The sequence below is a fragment of the Brassica napus genome, chromosome C3 (genome assembly GCF_020379485.1).
Source record: "Brassica napus cultivar Da-Ae chromosome C3, Da-Ae, whole genome shotgun sequence".
Classification (NCBI taxonomy): domain Eukaryota; kingdom Viridiplantae; phylum Streptophyta; class Magnoliopsida; order Brassicales; family Brassicaceae; genus Brassica; species Brassica napus.
Genome location: NC_063446.1, coordinates 28,295,023 through 28,309,720, shown reverse-complemented (window position 1 = coordinate 28,309,720; position 14,698 = coordinate 28,295,023). Strand labels below are relative to the sequence as shown.

At 36.8% G+C, this 14,698-nt stretch overlaps 1 long non-coding RNA gene and 1 pseudogene across 1 annotated transcript; both read right to left on the bottom strand.

Moving 5' to 3' along the window:
- Positions 1 to 1,181: 1,181 nt before the first annotated feature.
- Positions 1,182 to 6,338, bottom strand: LOC125584519. The gene is made up of 5 exons (XR_007321434.1): positions 5,727 to 6,338; positions 5,375 to 5,651; positions 5,214 to 5,304; positions 5,026 to 5,114; positions 1,182 to 3,748 (listed from the first exon to the last, which is right to left on the bottom strand). It is a non-coding gene; the product is annotated as an uncharacterized LOC125584519 (long non-coding RNA).
- A 5,164-nt stretch (positions 6,339 to 11,502) lies between these two features.
- On the bottom strand, positions 11,503 to 14,439 carry LOC106356381 (annotated as a pseudogene).
- Between the last annotated feature and the right edge of the window lie 259 nt (positions 14,440 to 14,698).

The window sequence follows — 14,698 nt, the reverse complement described above, 5'->3', positions numbered from 1 at the left end:
GTTGATTTCTTGGGTAGTATTCTTGAGGTTCATCTGGTTTTTGTTGAGTGGGCAATCCTCCTTTTCATGATCTAGCATAAAGCATAGATTGCAGTATTTTTCCAGTTTTTCGTAAACCAAGGAGGCTGCGACTTCGTCACCGTTTGCAAATTCCAGCGTGGAGGTGAACATTAAAGGGCGGAGGCCATTGATAAAAGCCTTAAGTCTTGCCTTTGCAGGTGTTATCTCCCATTCAAATATTCCAATATCCTTTCCAATGCCTTCTAAGATAGCTTCATTCCACAGGTGTACTGGCACATTTTGCACTTCTATCCAGAAGGGGATTTGGTAGGGGAATTCTGGTGAGATGTTAGGCTCCCACTGTTGGAGGATAACCATCCACTTAGCAAAGCGATACGGTCTGTTGTCGAGAACTGATTGCATGTCCTCTTGATTCTCAAACTGGAATTGGAATTTTCCGTTTCCTAGCTCCGAACCGAAAGGTCTTGCTTTACACTTCCAGTGGTCAGCAAAGAAGGGGATGAGAGACCATAGTCGTTGAGCTTTAGGGTTGGTGACTCGACCGATAAGTGTTAAGGCATGTTTCCTCAGCAGCTCTGAGTTGTCATAATCAGGAAGTTGGACTCTTCCTCGTCGAGGGGGGGAGCTAGGTCTTTGGACCCCTTTTCCTTTTTCAGCATATGAGATGCGTCGAGACATAGTACCCGTAGTGGTTGCAGTGTAGAAAAAACGTGAGCTTCAGTGACAGTTCAACACTTTTTCAAGTGAGAAGATTCTTAGAGCAAACGCTCTGTGAGATTCGTAAGATTCAGGAATGTTTTTTAGGGTTGAGATTCCAGATTTGTTCTACTTTCGGGTCTATTTAGATTTCAAGTTTTTGGAGTTAAAAATTCTAGTCTTATTCGAATATTTATAAATTTTGGTTCGGATTCGGTTCAGATTTTTGAAAGTTTGGTTTGGGTTCGGATAACCCATTTAAATTATTTTTAAAAATTTTAAATTTATATATACCTTAAATTTTTCAAAATTTAAAAATAAAATAATATATAACATAAATTTGAATAATCTATGTCAAAATACCTAAGTTTCATATAAAATTTGGTTTGGATTGAATATTTGGATTGATAATCATTGGATATTTTAAGTATTTTTGGTGTTTTGAGTATTGCGTAACAATTCTAGATATTTACTATTCACCATTAGTATATATTTTTAAATATTTTGGAAAATTTAAAAATATATTATATATTCTGAATATTTTTTGGATATTAAATCCAACATAACTTATATATATTTAAGTATATAAATCTGATTCAGATATATTCTGATACTTAAAATATTTTAGTTCGGATTGGATTCAGTTCCGGTTTTATTGATACTAAATTTTTGAACACATTCAGATATTTAACCAGTTTCGGTTTCAGTACTATTTTTACAGATCAGATTCATGTTTTTTTTGCCTAAGTTGAAAGTTAAAGCAAAACAATCACTAAGTATAAATGTAAATGGTGCGAGCATGATGGTCACTGCGATAATTAAAGTGCAATCGGAAGTTTGACTACTGTGTTAGTTACCAGAGTTGGCCGGCATATACTTAGAGGCTACAATCATACTTAAAAGCTCGGCATTTAAAAAAATATTGTTTCCTTCTTGTTCTTGATATCCCCCAATATTGTTATGCCGTTGATATCATATGCAGTTTGATTCTTGGATAGCATATGTACTTGCATAATTTAGTACTTAATTAACATGAACTCATGAATGCATCTATTAATTATGGTTCGAAAGAGGAGATCCAACTAAACCAAAAGTACCTTCTAAGAGGTGACGGACTCATATATGCATCTATTGATTTTTTTTTTTGGTTGAAAGAATACAGTTTGTTGAATCGCATAGACATAAGGGTTTGCACAGCATATGACTGTAGTGGCATGTGCTCGTGCAGCATCAAACGCTTCTACATATATAATTGACGACACACCCGTGATTACTATAGGTTGGATCCATTCAGAACATCAACTTATTAAAAAGGGAAAACGAATATAAACTATGTACTGGTCGTTCGAGAAACGATAGAGGCGGTACATTGAAAGCACAAGAAAGGAACATAGTTAAAAGAGTGTGAATACACATTTAGGGAAATGTTGGCATAATTTTACTATTTTAGAATTAGAGAGTGACGTTGCTCAAAAAAAAAAAAACAAGAATTAGAGAGTTGCTTGTTTGGAAATTTGGAATATTATTGGGGGCAGAATTGCAATCATTTACAAATTAAATTCGACTATTTTTTTGTGTGAAATTATTCTCAAGCAGCATTGATTCTCTTTCTATCTCCTCCTACTCATTCTTGATCTGATTTTTGGCTTTGCCATTATTGAAAGCAGCTCAACACCAAAGAACCAATACTCTTCTCTTTTATTTTCTTAATTTTATTTCTCTTACTAGTAGTTTTCCGGCGCTACGCGCCGGGTTCGTATGTTTTATTTTTAAATAAATTTACAATTTATTTTGTGGTTTTAGTAAAAAAAATTTGTTTAAGAATATGGAGATGAAAATATGTTGAAAGAGAAAATATTTTTTTCCGATCCTTTTGATAGTGGCTAGCGACCGTAGTGTATTACTTTATTAGTTTATTTTGAAGTTACTTATTTTTAAATGGGAAGAGTGGGGCTATTAGAAGTGTGAAAATTTCCTCATTTGTTTGTCATAGTAACATAAATTGCAAACTAATCTATTTTGGTTTTCAATCTTCCAAGCAGAATTTTAAATACCACGTTTTACCTCAAAGCCAGTAAAAATGCCTGAAAACTATGTGTAAAGGATTTGACATTAATATAGATGACATTGTTTTGCCCTAAGTGCGACAATCTTAAAGGAATAAAGAAAATGTTGCATGGACCTGACAAATGAAGGTTGTCAAAAGGAAATAAGAAAATGTTACATGGACCTGAAAAATGAAGGTTGTCAAAAGGAAATAAGAATAATATTCCAGGCAAACCTAGTGCTTAATTGAAACATTATATGAAATAATTGGCACTAATATTCATAACATTATAACAATTTAATAAGGGTTTAAAATACTGCCTTGCAGTCGAGAAATTAGTAAGGCTGATTTATAAAAAAAAACAAAAAATGAGCAGAAAACATTGCAATATAGTTCAGTGACAACTTATTAAACGCTGGGAATTAAAGGTAAAAGAAGCAGTTGTGAAACCAGAACTCCAACTTTCACTTCGATCTTCAGGAGTTCAACCATTACGTGGCTTCTTTGCAGAGGTCCACAATCTTCAACACGAGACTCCTCGAAAGGAATGTCGTCTCTTACAGCCGGACACGGACCATACCCCTTTCTCATGGGAGGTCTTCAACCTGCACTTCTGCAGTGATTTCAAGTGGTATTGACAGCAACAGTAGTGTGACAGAGGAAGCTAGTAAGCAGGATGGGTTTCATTACAAAGGTTTACCTGCGGAGGGGAGTTGAGGACAAATGAATTCAGTTCCTAAACAGTCAATGATTCTAACTTCTTGACAACTGTAAATTTTTTGGGTGAAGAGGAAGAAACCCTCATCAATGTTCACCAACATGAATAAAAGGAAAAACGATGGGTCTAAACATAATAGGACCTTTACAAAAATGACAAAAATGTTAAATGCATAAACTCTTACCCCTTGACGCAACTTGTGTTGGCCTCACACTTACCGGAAAAGTAGAAAAGGGTTACTGAGGCTGGGTTTAGGAAAAGAAACCCTGCAATAAGGTTAAAATTTTAGTATGTAAAACTGTAAATCATATTACTAATCCGGGACATGCATACGTCTAACCAATTTTGGATTGATATTGGTAGCTGCAATAACCCGTGAGATGTTAATATGGGCTCAACCTAATAGGGTTAGCCCTAACCCTGCAAACCCATTTGTAACTCTAACGCTCATTTTTTAAACAGGGTTGGTCCTAATAGAACTAGGGTTTAAATTCTAACCTTTTTATTTTGATTCACACAACTATTATACAATATTTTATAATAATGTTTTTCACCAAAAAAACTTAAAGTCGAGTTTTCTCGCCAAAAACTAAACAACAAAATTTTCCGTCGAAACCGGAAAATCGAGTTTTCAACCAAAACAACAAAATCGAGTTTTCCTTCCAAAAACGCAAAATCGAGTTTTTCGTCAAAACTTCAAAATCGAGTTTTTCGTCAAAACTTCAAAATCGAGTTTTCCCGCCAAAAAATCAAAATCGAGTTTTTCGCCAAAACCTCAAAATCGAGTTTTTCGCCAAAACCTCAAAATCGAGTTTTCCCGTGAAAATGTAAAATTAAGTTTTTCTGGAAACCCGTAAAACTCAATTTCACGGTTTTGGCGGAAAAACTCTATTTGCCGGTTTTGGCGGAAAAACTCGATATTGCGGTTTTAGTTTTGGCGGAAAAACTCGATTTTGCGGTTTCGGCGGAAAAACTCGATTTTGGTTTCGGCGGGAAAACCCGATTTGTCGGTTTCGGCGGAAAACTCTTTTTTACTGTTTCGGCGGAAAAACACGATTTTGTAGTTTTGGCGGGAAAACTCGATTTTGCGGTTTCGGCGGAAAAACTCGATTTTGCGGTTTCGGCGGGAAAACCCTATTTGCCGGTTTCGGCGGAAAACTCGATTTTGCGGTTTTGGCGGGAAAACTTGATTTTGTGGTTTTGGTGGAAAAACTCAAATTAGGTTTTTGCGGAAAAAAACACAATTTTTGTTTTTGACGGAAAAACTTTATTCTTAGTTGTGTCGCAAAAACTCGTTTTTGCGATTTTGGCATGAAAACTTTTGATTTTGATGCTCAACAAATTGGAGAAAAGAATCATATCATATCTTAATTTTTCTAGTTTTATCTTTAAAATTTAAAAACAAAAATAAATGAAATATTTTTTTCAATTAAATGAACTAACCCTGGTACCAGCCCTAACTCTTGATTATAATAGGGTTAAAATAGGGCTTGGTTAAAATATGACTGAGCTTATAATAAACAAAAGAGGGTTGAGCCCTAACCCTGTAGTTAACATCCCTATGGATAACCCAACTTATCAAGGAGTTGCATAGCAAGATTGTCAAAAATACTAAGACAAACGTTTGCCTCCCTGCGCGATGAAAGAGTAGATTAATAACTCAGTTTTAAAACGTAAACCATCCTTTCTCGTTAGTAGCCTAACAACATAGAAGAGAGTAGGTGGGCAGACCTTAGAATGCGTATTGTTGCCTTAATACTCTCCGTTTAATGGGTTTCTTCATTGTAGGTAGTTTAATTCCAAAACAGGTCACCAACAATATCTGCAGGCATTTAAAATGGACATTTAGGCATACTACATGATTGGTATGAATGGGGAAAATAATGAATCACCTTGCAAGTCAGTGTTTGTGTTAGCCAACAACATTGGATGATCGTAATCCCGGAACCTGAAGAGTTCCATTGTTCTCAGGAAACTCATGAAATTTTGTCTGTGTCTGTAAAACGAATTGATTGATACAGGGGAGTCTGAACGGCAAAAGCTTTGGTTGGTCTTTGTTACATCAAACCCACTTAGATCATACAGCCTGCCTTGCTTCAAAATGTTTCTGAAAGTATTGAGCCGATGGACACTGATTCAGAGATGAATCAAAGTGGACTGCGAACCATTCTACAGAGCACGTAATCACCTTCTTCCGGAATGAGTACATGCTAATAAAGCAAAATGAAGACCAATATTCGTTACCTTCCTTTCTAGCAGTACCAGATGAAGCCCATCAACTCTTCACATTTTGAGCTTTCCAGAACTGGAAAAGTCTCCTGACAACACTATGCCTGCAGAGGCCAGCCTTGAGCTCAAATAAATTGAACTGTTGATTTGCCATCCTCGGAGCTCACTTAAAACGATTTAGGTTTTCTAATTAAGAATCGAGAGCTGGATTCTCGGTGAAGCCTCGCAAAACGACTCCATATATCGGCATGAGCGACGATGAAAACGAAGTAAAAAAGCAATGAAGCAAAAGTAGTGGGGATAATTAGGGATGTTAATTACAGGGTTAGGGCTCAACCCTCTTTTGTTTATTATAAACCCAACCCTATTTTAATCCTATTATAATCAAGGGTTAGGGTTGGTACCAGGGTTAACTCATTTAATTGAAAAAAAATATTTCATTTATTTTTGTTCTTAAATTTTAAAGATAAAACTAGAAAAATTAAGATATGATATGATTCTTTCCGCCAATTTGTTGAGCATCAAATCAAAAGTTTTCCTCCCAAAATCGCAAAATTGAGTTTTTGCTCCAAAACTAAGAATAAAGTTTTTCCGTCAAAAAACAAAAATTGTGTTTTTTCCGCCAAAACCTAATTTGAGTTTTTCCACCAAAACCACAAAATCAAGTTTTCCCGCCAAAACCGCAAAATTGAGTTTTCCCGCAAAAACCGTAAAATCGAGTTTTCCTGTCAAAACCGGCAAATCGAGTTTTCCCGCCAAAACTGTAAAATCGAGTTTTCCCGCCGAAACAGCAAAATAAACTTTTCCGCCGAAACCGCAAAATCTAGTTTTTCCCCTCAAAACCGCAAAATCGAGTTTTTCCGCCAAAACCGCAAAATCGAGTTTTCCCGCCAAAACCGCAAAAACGAGTTTTCCCTCCGAAACCGGCAAATCGAGTTTTTCCGCCAAAACTACAAAATTGCGTTTTCCCGCCGAAACATCAAAAACGAGTTTTCCGCCGAAACCGGCAAATCGGGTTTTCCCGCCCAAACCGCAAAATCGAGTTTTCCCGCCGAAACCGCAAAATCGAGTTTTTTCGCCAAAACCGCAAAACCGATTTTGATTTTTGGCGGGAAAACTCGATTTTGAAGTTTTGACGAAAAACTCTATTTTGCCTTTTTGGAGAGAAAACTCGATTTTGTTGTTTTTGTTGAAAACTCGATTTTACGGTTTTGACGGAAAATTTCGTTGTTTAGTTTTAGGCGAGAAAACTCGACTCTAAGTTTTTTTTGGTGAAAAACATTATTAAATATTGTATAATAGTTGTGTGAATCAAAATAAAAGGGTTAGAATTTAAACCCTGGTCCTATTAGGGCCAACCCTGTTTAAACCCGGGTTAGGGTTACAAATGAGTTTGCAGGGTTAGGGCTAACCCTGTTAGGTTGAGCCCGTATTAACATCCCTAGGGATAATTGATGATTGATTGCCATAACGACAACCGTTTTGCAAAAAAACAAATTTGTGGGAGGTGAAACGAAACGACAGAGGCAAGAGGCGTGGATTCATCTCTGCCCAGTTTGTTTCTTGAAAGGTAATCCTAACTTTTCGTATTGGGTTAGTGGGCCAAACTTAACGCTGAAGGCCATTAGTCAAAGTCAAAACGAATTGAAAACACAATTTTGAAAAAAAATTTCAAACAGTGTACACGTGTCCTAAAATGCCTTATCCTATACGATGAGGTGACACAAGGAAAAGGGAGAAAATCTCCTTTATTATTATAGATAGATAGGCATGGGCATAATATCCGAAACCCGAACCCGACCCGAAAAATGGATATCAGTTTGGTTTGATATTTTGGGAGATACCCGATCGGTTTTGATTTGGCGATATTTCGGTTATCGGGGTCGGTTCGGTTTAATCCGAAATCAAATAGGTATCCCGAAATAACCAGACTTATGTATACATATAGTAATATACATGTATATACTCTCCTTCAAACCAAAACACGCGTAACATTAATTGTTTATGTTTCCAAGTTTTGTTTTCTCACGCTAGGCGATTCCTCGTCTTCTTAATCTTGAGAAAACCCTAATTCCATATAAAATCAAAGATAGTTGATCGAAGGGACTCATGTTTCAAAACCAAAATTGGGAAGTCTCTCTATCTCCACCATCTGCGATTTCTCGAAATCGATCTCAGGTATGTCTCCAACTTGTTCTGTTTTGCGATTTAAGGGTTATGTAGGGTTTCGTGTAGTTGATGATGGTTTACGGTTCTATTTAACCATTTTGTGTCCGTGATGATTGTTTAGTGTTCCAACTTCAATTTGACTTGTCTGAGATGGATAATTGTCTGATAATGGTTCCATTTAACTTGTCACAGATGGATTCTTCATCAACTCCAAACCAAGTTTCGTTTGACAACAACAAAGATGTAGAGGACGAAGAAGAACAAGAATTGACTATTCCAGATAGTAGAGGCAAACGTAAAGAATCTCCTACAGCCAATGGAGCCAATAAAGCTCCCAGGATTCTTCCTCCAAGGTCCAAAATCTGGAACCGTTACACAAGGACGAAGGAGAACCGTGACAAATGTATTTGTCATTACTGAAAGAAGAAGTTTTGTTGTAAAAAAAAATCGGGAACTTCAAACTTGCTGAAGCATATCAGCATATGCAAACAGTTCTACTCATATTCAGATGGCCAAAGTTCAACTCAGCAAGTCATAGCTGAAGAAGGGAATGTGATGTCTGCAAAAGTCAGTGAAGAAACTTTCAAAGAAGAAACGAATGAGATGATGGTGATAGGGGAGTTACCATTATGTTGGATAGAAAGTGTGGCTTGGAAACACTTCTGTAACAAGGTATCTACTTGTTTAATTCTTTAGTTTATTGGACTAGTTTTGACTTCTTTTATATAAAATTTTTTTTATCTGTGCAGATGAAATTAGACAAACCTGTGTCACGGAGAACCTCAACAAGGGAGATTGTAAAGATGTACTTGCAGAGGAAGGCTGCTATGAAAAAGTGGTTTGAAGCAAACAAGCAAAGAGTATCTCTGACTACTGATATTTGGGAGGCTAAAATAACCCGTAAGCATTTTGAATCTTAAATTAAATGAGTATGTACTGATATTTGGGTGCTTATAGCTAACGTGTTGGCATGCTTATTATTGTTCACAGGGGCAAGTTACATGGTGGTGACTGCGCATTACATTGATGAGTGTTGGCGACTGAAGAAGCTTATCATAGGGTTCAAACTTGTTAGTGATCACAAAGGTCAGACAATCTCTAGGGTTCTTTTAGATGTCTTGGCTGATTGGGGAATTGAGAAAATATTTTGCGTAACTGTTGACAATGCAACTGCTAATTCATCCGCCTTGAGAAGATTTCATGGTCAGTTCTCTTTAGTGTCTGATGATGCACTAGTTTTAGATGGAGAATGGTTGCATATGAGATGTAGTGCACACATCATCAACTTGTTTGTGAAGGACGGATTGACTGATGCTAATGAGAGTGTGGATGCAGTCCGTAATGCTGTAGTCTATGTTAGAGGTTCAGGAAATAGGTTGATATCCTTTGAGCAGAAAGTAGAATCTGGTAGAATGACTAGGGGAAGCTTGCCTTTAGATGTTACTACTAGGTGGAACTCCACTTACCTGATGTTGAGTACAACTTTGAAGTTTAGAGTTGCGTTTGACAAGATGGAGACAGAGGATAAAATCTACAACAATTATTTTATGGAAGTGGGGGATAAAGGAAAGAAGAGAGCGGGACCTCCTCAATACGCTGACTGGAAAGCAATCGAAAGACTAGGTCGTTTCTTGGTGATCTTCTACAACTCTACACTAGTTGTGTCTGCGTCAACATCTCTCAATGCTCATAAGTGTTACGAGGAGATTGTGAACATAGCCACCAACCTTCTGGCGTTAAGTGAAAGCACAGATCATGAGCTGAAGGATAAGGCTGAGGAGATATTCAAAAAGTTTGACAAGTACTGGGATGGGCTGAAGAACATCAACAAGATGTAAATTGTGGCAACAGTTTTTGATCCAACAAAGAAGATGGTGCTGGCACGCTTGTGTTTTGATGAGCTCTACGAGAAAGACAGTTTGGAATGGAAAGCAATGTATGATTCAGTGATGTCTGTTTTGCGCAGTTTATTTAAAGAGTATGGTGCAAGATATGGGAAGGAAGCCAGTGGGAAATCTGATGAAGCTAAAACTAACAACAGTGGATCCACTCCTTGTAGTCGAGAACTGAGCATGATTGGTACGGATTTACATGATGATGGTTTAGGTTACAAGCAAATTGGCCGAAGGTACGAGGAGATGCTTAATGAGATTGGAGTAAAAGATAATCGGGATGAGCTGGATATATACTTGAAAGAAGGAGTTGAGAATCCGGATATGATGTGCTCTCGTTTTGGAAGCGAAATTGTACCAAGTTCCCAATTTTGTCATGGATTGCAAAGGATATCCTCGCAATGCAGGTTTCTTCTGTTGCATCCGAGAGTGCCTTCAGTATGGGTGGAAGGATCATAAGCCCATCTCGAAGCTGCCTTACTCACTTCATGATTGAGGTATTGATGTGTACTGAACAATGGCTTAAGCAAGACATTTCTTGCGAATCAAGAGTGCTTACTAATGCAGCAATCATTGAAGACATTGAAGAACAATAAAAGATTGAGAGAGGTATGTCATCTATCTTGTAACTTTTAGATTTAAATTTTGTTTCTTTACTGATTTGATTTGTTATGTCTTGCATCAGAATTTGCTATAAGACATCAAGAGCCTCTTCGTTTCTAAGGTATTGCACTAAACACCCTTTGGTTTATAATGATTTGCTTCTGTTTCAGTTTGTTTTTAGCTTAACATTTACGTTTTTCTTTGGCAGGAGTAGTACGTTCCACATCATGATTGTCAAGTACTCCTAAGCTCAAAATTGTTCCAATTTCTCTCATTTACGTGTGTCTTTCAGTTTATGTTTGTTGTTTCTTTTAAGTCTTCAGTTTCAAAACTTTTAAATGTTGCTATTTTCAGTATTGATGCATTTTAGGATGTTGCTATTTTCTGCTTTAAAAACCTTTGTATTTAGTTTCACATATTCAGTTATGTGTTTCTTTTGATTTATTGTTTTTTTTTTGTCTTTTACTTCAGTATAACCCAAACCGATCCAAAAAAACCCGAACCCAAATAATATATGGATACTTTATGGGTTTTCAAATGTGATACAAAACCGATCCGAACCCGAGGTGTTATATCCGATCCTAAATTACTAGAATGGAACCTATGAGGTGATATATAAAAAAACGAAATCCGAAATACCCGACCCGAACGCCAACGGGTATCCGAATGCCCAGACCTAATTATAGATATCCATTTTAATGTTCGACTAGAACATTCAACAGTAGAACTAGTTGACGGAAAACATTTAAGAGCATTATTATCCAGGGTTTCTTAGGACTGGGTTCTTAGGAGAATGTAAGAAACTGTTTTTTAATTTTTAACTAGAAAGTTAAGAAACTGTTTCTTAAATAGTCCTAAAAAACTCTGGATAATGATGCTCTAATATCTGATTTGTAACATTTCTTATTGTCGAATCTCTAAATAATAATAAAAAAACATGAAGAGACATTAAAAAGAGTAGTATTAGAGCATGATTATCGGGTAAAACCCGTTTGGGTTTCTAAATTTTTTTTTTTTTTTTTTTTTTTATCTGATTAAAAAAAAAAAATTTAAAATGGAACCAATCGCGGGCCGCCACGTATCGTGGAGCCCGCGAAATAGTGTAACAAACGGACCAAACCCGTTTCTTATTTCGCGACATTTGAAGCCGGTTTTTATGAAAAGTGTGGGGTCCACTCTTTAAAAAACGCATTAGATCCTGCGTTAAAGATGGCGTGACGCTGTGTGACTATTTTATGCAAGTATGACGTGACGCTGTGTGACTATTTGGTGAATGGTAACTCTAACGTTAGTCGTTACAGTTTGATATGTTCTTTCTTTGTAAGTACGTTGAACTCTAATGGCTTATGTCTTGGTTTGTTTCCTCCTAGAACCAACAACATGCTCTGGTTTAATCTGGTCAGGACTCAGGACCTTCCTAATCCGATATTGAATCACCAACAAGAATTTTCAGATGGCCTGAATCGCACTGTTGCCTTTACTCAAATCCGAACTATTAACCGAGCCATTTGAGTGAAACGCAAATGGCCTTGAGGGCTCTCCTATAAGCTTCAGAGATAGCGGGCATGGAGAGTGGGACGTCTCGGTTTCATGTCTTGTAATCATTCCTATGCTAAGCTGAGACATACCGGCCAGCTTGTCCATGTTCACACGTTCTTTAGAAAATCCAGATTTTGGTTTTATAACCTGACGCTGCTGACAAGAAGTCTCAGCTTCCAAGGAATGCCTGTTCCTTGAAGTGAAGTGGAACTCGCAGGGAGCCAAATCGTGCAAGTGACTGGGAAACAAGGAGGAAAGTAACCGCCTGGTACTAGCATTGGTGAAAGACCGTTTGATGGTTCTATGGCTTCCACAAGTTCCCCCTGTGGTGGTGGCGCCGTGGCTGTGACCACTTCAGATTCTGTAGTATTATTGAGTGAGAGCTCTAGTGAAGGAAGGTAGGTTTTGTTTTTGAGCTCCTTGCTTGGAGAGGAAGTGTCTTCCTGTGTTGGTGATGAATCCGTTACCTAAAGAAAGCAGAACAGAGGAGATATTCAATACAAGTTACCAAGTATTTCCATCGCTCTTTTCCAGCCGGATAAAACATTCATCTTAGCTCCCAAATTTTAAATGTTCAATATATATATATATAGGTCTTCCGGTCCCAAACTATCTACAACATATAGATACATGGATCATGATCCAGCTTTTATACGGTAATCGTTTCATGCCCATAGATCTCAGGCCCGGCCCTTTATCACTAACAGATGATGCTAACTAACCATGTCAAATAAGCTAGAACGTCTTTTCCTGCGGCTGGAACAAGTATGGCGGATGAAATACTTTTGAGCATGGCTAGCCACTTGTGTAGGAGTTCTTGACATTACATAGTTTCTTGATATACCACGTCAATCTCCTTTACCTAGCTTCCGAAGACCCACTAAGAATAGTCTGTGCTCCTCCTCGGTCCAAGGAACACCTGTAAACCCCACTTAAACATGTCAAATTACATCACCAATAACGCTTAAGCACATATAACCATAGACTCCATGCTCAACAACATGGTACACAAAATGAGTGATGCTTTCCCACAAACAACTTCACTAAACCGGTGGTATGACCCAATCAATTTCAGCAGTAAACCGATATCAATTTCCACGCCATAAACTCTCACACATAACCATGGACTCAAGTTCAAATGAGATGATGCTTTCACACAAACAACTTCACTAAACTGGTGGTACGACACAGTCAATTTCAGTAGTAAACCGATACCGGTTTGAACATCATAAACTCACACAAACATGGATAACAGCTTTACGTCTCTTCCTCTCCACACAATGGTGGATAGGCCCGAAACCACGAGCTGGATCATCGGATAAGTACCCTTCGTTATCTTGATTCGAGTACCGCGCGTGATCCGATAACGGCGAGTCGCTGTGAATGCCCGTCGCTAAAGGAAACGACGGAGACACACGATGGTGCACGGCCAATGCAGAGAGATTACCCATACTCGCACTCTTCTTAATAATTGACCCATCCGTTAACCTCACGCCGAATAGCTTCACGGCGGAGGAAGACGATCCTCCGAGTCCACCGCACGTGCCACTCCCACGCGTCGGACACGTGCGAGAGTTGTGTCCATTGTTGCTAAAATGCGAACACCGACGAGTCATCCACACAAAACAGAGATGAGGAACTTTTGTTTTGGGTATTTTGAGATATTTGAAAGACCAGAGAGAATTGTGGTGGAACGTACGTTTGAATTCGTATTTGAAAATTTACTATATATAAGCTTTTATTTTATATTATCTTTACCGGAAATTTTCGTTTATGACAACAACAAACTATTTAATATATACTCCTCTTTGTTTAAGATAAGTTTTTTTTAGCCACAATGTTACCGACAAGTTCAGTTCTGATAACCAAAGATAATCAAATGATTGATTTAAGATTTTGAGGATAATATTATTTAACGTATAACGAAATAAACAATGCATTTTCTTTTGATCCACTTGTGAAGCGATCTATCCACACTTAAATAAACACATTTTTGATATCAAGAGATGGATCAACTGGTCTAGACCGACGTAAATGATTTGTATATATTATCATAGATATTTAGTTTCTTTAGTAGGTACAAAATGTGATTTGAGGAGATTTGAGCAAACTTTAGTAATAGACTAGGATAAGACCTGTGCCTTACGCAGGGTAAATTTATATGAAAATTATTTAAGAAAAATTGTATGGAAAAAAAAAATTTATATTATTGATCGAGTTAATATTTTTGGGCTTTAAACAAAAATTTTAAAAACTTTTTTGTTATTTACATAATTTGTATATTAATGAACTGGTCTATTTTTAAAAATATTTTAGGTCAAAATTTATCGCATAAAAACCTAACGTTTAGGCCGATGAATCTCATGTCTACTATTTGGCTACAATGAAACTATGTCAGCTCGGTTTTATATCATGATTTAGCAATTTAAAAGTTAATTATGGTTATGAGAAGTTAACGTTCATGTGTCAATCCTTTCTGTCTTCGATATTTTTTTTCGTTTTGTGTCATTTTGGTTATTGCTCTATATAAATATTGATTTTTGAGTTTTTTTTTTTTTTTTTTTGGTCTGAGATTTAGAAAATGTTTAAGATTCAAAATTATTAAAAAGATACATACTTAGGTTAAGATATGCGCCTTATACAGAATAAATATTTTATATTTATTACTTATTTTATATTTTCTGCATATTATGAAATAATAAAATAATAATTATATATTAAATAACTAAAAAACCAGTTACTATTATGTAATAAATTGGCTTGCACATATAAATCAAATGAGTG